This window comes from Nomascus leucogenys, chromosome 15 (assembly GCF_006542625.1).
Source record: "Nomascus leucogenys isolate Asia chromosome 15, Asia_NLE_v1, whole genome shotgun sequence".
Lineage (NCBI taxonomy): Eukaryota > Metazoa > Chordata > Mammalia > Primates > Hylobatidae > Nomascus > Nomascus leucogenys.
Window position 1 is genome coordinate 93,302,624 of NC_044395.1, and position 7,706 is coordinate 93,310,329.

Consider the following 7,706-nt stretch of genomic DNA (forward strand, 5'->3'; position numbering starts at 1 on the left):
TCTTGCTCTGTTGCCCAGACACAAGTGCAGTGGCATGATCTCAGCTCACTGCCACCTCCACCTCCCGGGTTCAAGCAATTCTTGTGTCTCATCCTCCCAAATTGCTTGGATTATGGGTGTGCACCACCACGCCCAGCTAATTTTTGAATTTTTAGTAGACATGGGGTTTCACTATGTTGGCCAAGCTGGCCTAAAGCTTCTGGCTTAAGTGATCCGCCCACCTCACCCTCCCAAAGTGCCAGAATTACAGATGTGAGCCATGTGCCTGGTCTCTTTTTTTTTTTTTTTTAAGGGAAATCAAATACCTATGGGCCAGGCACAGTGGTTCACACTCGTCATCCCAGCACTTTGGGATGCCAAGGTAGGAGGATTGCTTGGGCTCAGGAGTTCAAGACCAGCCTGGCCAACATAGTGAGACCCTGTCTCTACAAAAAATTTTTTAAAAAGTTAGCTGGGTGTGGTGGTGCATGCCCTAGTCCCAGCTACTTGGGAGGCATCACTGGGAGGACTGCTTGAGCCCAGGTGTTCAAGGCTGCAGCAAGCTATTATCCTGCCACATACTCCAGCCTGGGTGACAGAGGGAGACCCTGTCTCAAATAAATAAATCAGTATCTGAAATTTTAAAAAATTTTTGTAGCTTTAAATATTCAGTAGCAATTTTTCAGACTTTACATGTTAGCTCAAAAGAAAAATAAAGCTATATCTATTTTGTAAGGGGAAAAGCAGAAACTCCACTTGTAAAAGAGAAAATAGTTGATCTAAGCCAAATTCTGGGGGCCTCAATAAAATTACAATTGTCATAGTTTATTTATTAGTAAGCTCAAAATGTCACAGAACTTTACTGTAGACATTATGTTGTAAACATTGGTCATCATATCTATTAGTTTGTAATTAATTGAAGCTTGTATAAAACAAAAGAGTAAAACAGCCCTTTAATGTACACCATGAGAAGGGTCATTATTCATTTATGACTTATACAAAAGTCAAAGGGGGTAGACCATGGATAACTGGAATACTTGTGCAAAATACCTATGGTGAATATGATTTATTCTAATTCTTCCATAGCACCCATAGATTCAAATGAATAAAAAAACTTTTAAAGTCTTGTATTCGAAATTATATGAGGGGTAATTCATTATTAAGACAAATTTATTCTTCAGTCTTCTATGATTTAAATATCCAAGTAAACGTGTACAGAAATTAACACTAAAGATTTTATGCTTCTTTCTAAAGAAAACTTAGGATATACCATTATATCAAATAAATATACAGTATACAGAAAACTGTATATTTGAAATTTTTTTAATTGAAACTTACTGTATCTAAAATAAATTATTTATTCAGGCATTCACAAAAATTATTGCGAGCCAATTATGAACCAGATTCTGAACTAATAACTACTAAGGATATAACAGTGAAGAGAAAAGATAAAAATCTCTCCTGTCTTGGAATTTACATTTTGTGAAAAAAATCCTTATTAGGTAAAAGGAAACTTTATCAGGTGTAAGAGGAATATCCCTCAAAATGTGCTTCTTTGAAATTCTGTACTGTAATCATCTGCAGTGTATGTTAAAAATGATGTGGGGTGGGGAGGGGGGCAGGGCCAGGTGTGGTGGCTCACACCTGTAATCCCAGCACTTTGGGAGGCCAAGGTGGGCGGGTTCGAGACCAGCCTGGCCAACATGTGAAACGCTGTCTCTACCAAAAATACAAAAATTAGCTGGGCGTGGTGGTGCATACCTGTAATCCCAGCTACTCGGGAGGCTGAGGCAGGAGAATCACTTAAACCTGGGAGATGGAGGTTACAGGGGGCTGAGATCGTGCCACTGCACTCCAGCCTGGGCAACAGAGCAAGACTCCATCTCAGGGAAAAAAAAAAAGTGATGCAGGGGCCAGGCGCTGTGGCTCATGCCTATAATCCCAGCACTTTAGGAGGCCAAGGCAGTTACCCCTCATATAATTGCTTGAGCTCAGGAGTTCAAGACCAACAGGGGCAACAAAGTGACACCCTGTCTCTATAAAAAATACAAAAATTAGTCAGGCTAATTTTACTCTGGAGGCTGAGGTGGGAGGATGGCTTCAGCCTGGGAGGCAGAGGTGTGGCAGTGAGCCAAGATCACACCACTGCACTCTAGCCTGGGCAACAGAACCAGACACGGTCTCAAAAAAAAAAAAAAAAAAAAAGATGCAGACCAGGCACAGTGGCTCATGCACTTTGGGAGGCCAAGGGGGAAGATCTCTTGAGCCTAGAATTTCAAGACCAGCCTAGGCAACGGAGCGAGAACCCGTCTCTATAAAAGGTTAAAAAGACTAGACAAAAATAGCCAGGGATGGTGGTACGTGACTGTTGTCTCAGCTACTTGGGAGGCGAAGGTGGGAAGATCACTTGAGCCTGGAAGGTTGAGGCTGCAGTGAACTGTGATCAAGCCACTGCAGTCTGGCCTGGAAGACAGAATGAGACTCTGTCTCAAAAACAGAAAAAAAAAAGATGCAAATTTGTGTATTTTATCACATGGAAGAGAAAACAACAGAGATTCTCAGGGTTTCCACCCCAGAAGTGGTAAATCAGAACACAGTGTGGGGGACACAAATCTACATTTTTAATGGCTTCTATACACACTATCATTAGAAAACTTTCTTTTTGAATGTGTTTTTTAGAGTATTTCTAAAGTCTTCATAGACCCAGGGTCTTTGAGTCCATCTAAAAGGCCATCATAAGGACATCCAAATCTAAATTGTGTCTTCCAAATTATAAGCAGATGTATGTAAACCTGTTGAAATGCAGTCATTTGAACAAATGTGTACCAAATAATGCAAACTATCTCTGAGAAAAATCTTCTTTCTTAAGGGACAGAAGAGAATATTTTCAGTGTGGTGTATATTTAATATTGAAAGCCTGGGCAACAAAGTGAGATCTCTTTTCTGCAAAAAATTTTTAAAAATTTAGCCGGGCATGGTGGTGCACTACCACAGGCGTGACTACAGCTACTCGGGTGGCTGAGGTGGGACGATCACTTGAGCTGCAGCCGGGGAGGTTAAGGCTGCAGTGAGCCGTGTTCACACCACTACACTCCAACCTGAGTGACAGAGCAAGACCTTGTCTCAATAAAAAAAAAAGGTAAAGATATAAAAATAAAAAAGTCAGCCTCAAGGCTAGTATCAAGTCTTCCTTTGCCCTTCCAAATACATCCATCATGTAATGTACTATTGCTCAAAATTTATTTGATGGAGGAAAATCTTGCTATGTATCATCCTTTCTAGAAAACAGGCTTTATTCCCTTCTGTTTTCAGTGCCCAGTTGCCCTGCCATTTGGCACCAAAATTGGGAGTGTATATGAGAGGGGTAAGTTTCCTAAACTCAAATAGTCTACTACTATGGCAATTTTTGGTAGGGTGAGCCTTGATTAGGGTATAAGCCTAAATTTTTGTTTGTTTGTTTTGTTTCTGTTTTTTTTTTTTTTTTCTTTTTGAGACACAGTCTTGCTCTGTCGCCCAGGCTGGAGTGCAGTGGCTCGATCTCGGCTCACTGCAAGCTCTGCCTCCTAGGTTCAAGCAATTCTCCCTGCCTCAGCCTCCCGAACAGCTGGGATTACAGGCATCCACCATCACATTTGGCTAATTTTTGCATTTTTTAGTAGAGATGGGGTTTTGCCATGTTGGCCAGGCTGGTCTTGAACTCTTGACCTCAGGTGATCCACCCGCCTCAGCCTCCCAAAGTGCCGGGATTACAGGCATGAATCACTGCGCCTGGCCTGAGCCTGAAATTTGAGTTAGCAAAAATTTGAGATGGAAATTTAAAGATTACAATTTGGATGTTTTAATAGTGAAAGGATGATATTATATTGCCATCTTAATAACAAAGTTAAAAAACTATGGAAGAGTTTTTACTCATCACTGTTTTACAGTGCCACAGAAACGGGAAGTGGGTTGGTGGTTTTTTAAAATTTTTTTTGGGGTGAATTTTGGATTGCACCAGAACAGACTAGTGAATCATAAACTTTCTGCTGTTTCCTACCTCTTGATAGGTTTAGACAAGTTTGATCTTAGACAAGCTTAGATGAAGTGAAGTTTTTCCCATATGCTAAACATATACTGACTTGACATACTTGTTGGTGAAATAATCAATAAAAGTGGTTCTAAAGCACTCTGTAAGTGAAAATAAAAAATACTATGCAAAGATTACAGCTTGGGTGTATGCTGCTGGTAGTTTTATGGCACTGAAAACAAAAAGGCCAAAGTCTTTGCAGCTGTGCACTGATTAATCAGAAAGGGATGAAAGAAATTTCCTTTCACGTCATAAAGTGATTGTGATACTTGTTAGTTATGAAAGGGTTTTTGTTTTTTTTGAGACAGGGTCTCATTCTGTCCCGCAGGCTGGAGTGCAGTGGCGCGATCTTGGCTTACTGCAACCTTCACCTCCCTGGGCTCAAGCGATCCTCCCACCTCAACCTCCCAAGTAGTTGGAACTACAGGCGCACACCACCATGCCGTGCTAATTTTTTGTATTTTTTTGTAGAGATGGGGTTTCGCCATGTTACCCAGGCTGGTCTCAAACTCCTGGATTCAAGCAATCCACCTGCTTCAACTTCGCAAAGTGCCGGGATTATAGGCATGAGCCACCTCACTCAGTTGGGATTTTTAAAAGAACTTTTTCTATTAGAAGTTCCTGAACTTTAAACTTTAAAAAGTAGGAAACTGATATTTTTTAAGGCTCTGTATTTTGATGGGGACAATCAGAGCATCTACTATTTGCCCAGCAATGCACAAATGCTAAAAGAAGTCCAAGAGGTTAAAATATGCTCCATGCCCTGGACAATTTTCCAATTTTTTTTTTTTTGAGATGGAGTTTCACTCCTGTTGCCCAGGGTAGAGTGCAATGGCGCGATCTCAGCTCACTGCAACCTCCACCGCCTGGGTTCAAGTGATTCTTCTGCCTCGGCCTCCCGAGTAGCTGGGATTGCAGGCATGCACCACCACGCCTGGCTAATTTTGTATTTTTAGTAGAGACGAGGTTTCTCCATGTTGGTCAGGCTGGTCTTGAACTCCCGATCTCAGGTGATCTGCTAGCCTCGGCCTCCCAAAGTGCTGGGATTATAGGCGTGAGCCACCGCACCTGGCAATTTTCCAATTTTCTTAGGCAATTAAGGTATGTGTGTGCTCCAGTTAGAATGGCATTCATTAAAAAGTCAGGAAACAACAGGTGCTGGAGAGGATGTAGAGAAACAGGAACACTTTTACACTGTTGGTGGGACTGTAAACTAGTTCAACCATTGTGGAAGACAGTGTGGCGATTCCTCAAGGATCTAGAACTAGAAATACCATTTGACCCAGCCATTCCATTACTGAATATATACCCAAAGGATTATAAATCATGCTGCTATAAAGACACATGCACACATATGTTCACTGCAGCACTATTCACAATAGCAAAGACTTGGAAACAACCCAAATGTCCATCAATGATAGACTGGATTAAGAAAATGTGGCACATATACACCATGGAATACTATGCAGCCATAAAAAAGGATGAGTTCATGTCCTTTGTAGGGACATGGATGAAGCTGGAAACCATCATTCTTAGCAAACTATTGCAAGGACAAAAAACCAAACACCACAGGTTCTCACTCATAGGTGGGAATTGAACAATGAGAACACCTGGACACAGGAAGGGGAACATCACACACTGGGGCCTGTCGTGGGGTGGGGGGAGGGGGGAGGGATAGCATTAGGAGATATACCTAATGTAAATGACGAGTTAATGGGTGCAGCACACCAACATGGCACATGTATACATATGTAACAAACCAGCATGTTGTGCACATGTACCTTAGAACTTAAAGTATAATAAAAAAAAGATATGTGTGTGCTGTAATAATTAGAAAGTATCAATACAAGCAGGAGATGAATAGTAATGCATTTGATAAGTGCTACAGGTGCTCAGAGAAAAACACATCTGGGTAACTTGGAAAAATCTGTCCAGGGAAGAAAGTGGGAAAAGGGGTAGGCATTTCCTATCCCATGGTTGTAGAAAGTACCTGAGTAGAGAAGAAAATTTCAGCATTCCAGAAGAGGTAAACAATTATTGCATAAGCTGGTGAAAAACTCTCTGAAATGTTATATAAAGTATCATAATGGTCACTGAGGTCACCAGGCTTTTTCAAATATTCGTGTTTGTCAAGATTTGTCTTCTGAGACAGATGAGCTTTTTCCCCCTCCTATGCAGTGAGGGAGGACTTGTGTGTTCTATAACTGAATAGTTATACAGCAGGGGATAAAGTTCATTGGTATACCAGGTGCCTGAAACCAGCCCTGAATGCATCCTCTTTCTGTGAGTAGTAGCCAATTGAGAGATTATGAAGAAAATCCTTAAACAGAAGTAAAGCAGGGTTTTACTACCATCAGGGGAAGAGGTCACATTGAAAAAAGGTTGCCAACCGGTTGGCAACTTTTTTTTTCTTTTTTGAGATGGAGTCTCACTCTGTCACCCAGGCTGGAGTGCAGTGGCACAATCTTCACTCATTGCAACTTCCGCCTCCTGGATTCAAGTGATTCTCCTGCCTCAGCCTCCCAAGTAGCTGGGATTACAGGTGCCTGCCACCACGCCTGGACGGTTTTTGTATTTTTAGTAGGGGTTTCGCCATCTTGGCCAGGCTGGTCTCGAACTCCTGACCTCGAGGATCCCCCTGCCTTGGGCCCCCCAAAATGCTGGGACTACAGGCATGAGCCACCGTGCCTGGCCAGCTTTTTCCTAACACTTAGCAGCAGCAACTGGCCCCCACCCCCCACCCACAAACCCAAGTCCCTAGGGGCACAGCTTCTTAGTATGTATTCTCTGAAACAACCCCATGTAGAAGCTCTTTCCAATAAGCTAAATAATGAACTCCCACTTAAACACCGTTCTAACTTACACCTAAATCACACACAAGCATCCTCCTTCTAAGAAGACATCACAATCGTTTTGAAAATCATTGCAAAATTCCCAAACTTGAAAAAAAAGAAAAAAAAAGGGCAAGTGTCTGGCAATTGGATTATTGGTCTCTAAGGCCACTCATCCTTTCAGAGGTATCCAGCATTGGATCCCTGGCCTGGCTTCAACTTCCAAGTAACTAAGACGTGTCCCATTAACAGCCCTTCCTCCTTTTCTCTCCCCACCTTCACTCCAACGGCAGCAAACTGTCCCTACCCACCCGACCACAGTTCCTTTGGAGGCAGCACAGATTTCCTGGCAGCCAGTCCCAGGGTCTTTCGCTGCTGCCCTCCTGTGACCTCTAGACATTGTTCTCCTGAGCCACATAGGATTTGTTTGTTCTGTACAGGTAGGGACATCTGAAAAACTCGATTATTATTGTTATTATCATTATTACTACTACTACTATGACATAATTTTAAGCACTTACGTTCCGGACGCAGTTACTAAATGCTGAACCTGAATTGGTTCATATAAACCTCGTTAAAAAACAAACATCTCAGTGAAGCAGGTACTAAACCTACCCCCGCATCACAGGTGAGGACACCGAGACACAGAGCAGTTAGGCAGCTTGCCAGGTCCCCGACTTTTTCTTTTTTTTGAGACGGAGTCTCACTCTGTCACCCAGGCTGGAGTGCAGTGGTGGATCTCCGCTCACTGCAACCTCCGCCTCCTGGGTTCAAGCGATTCTTGTGCCTCGGCCTCCCGAGTGGCTGGGATTACAGGCGCCTGCCACCAA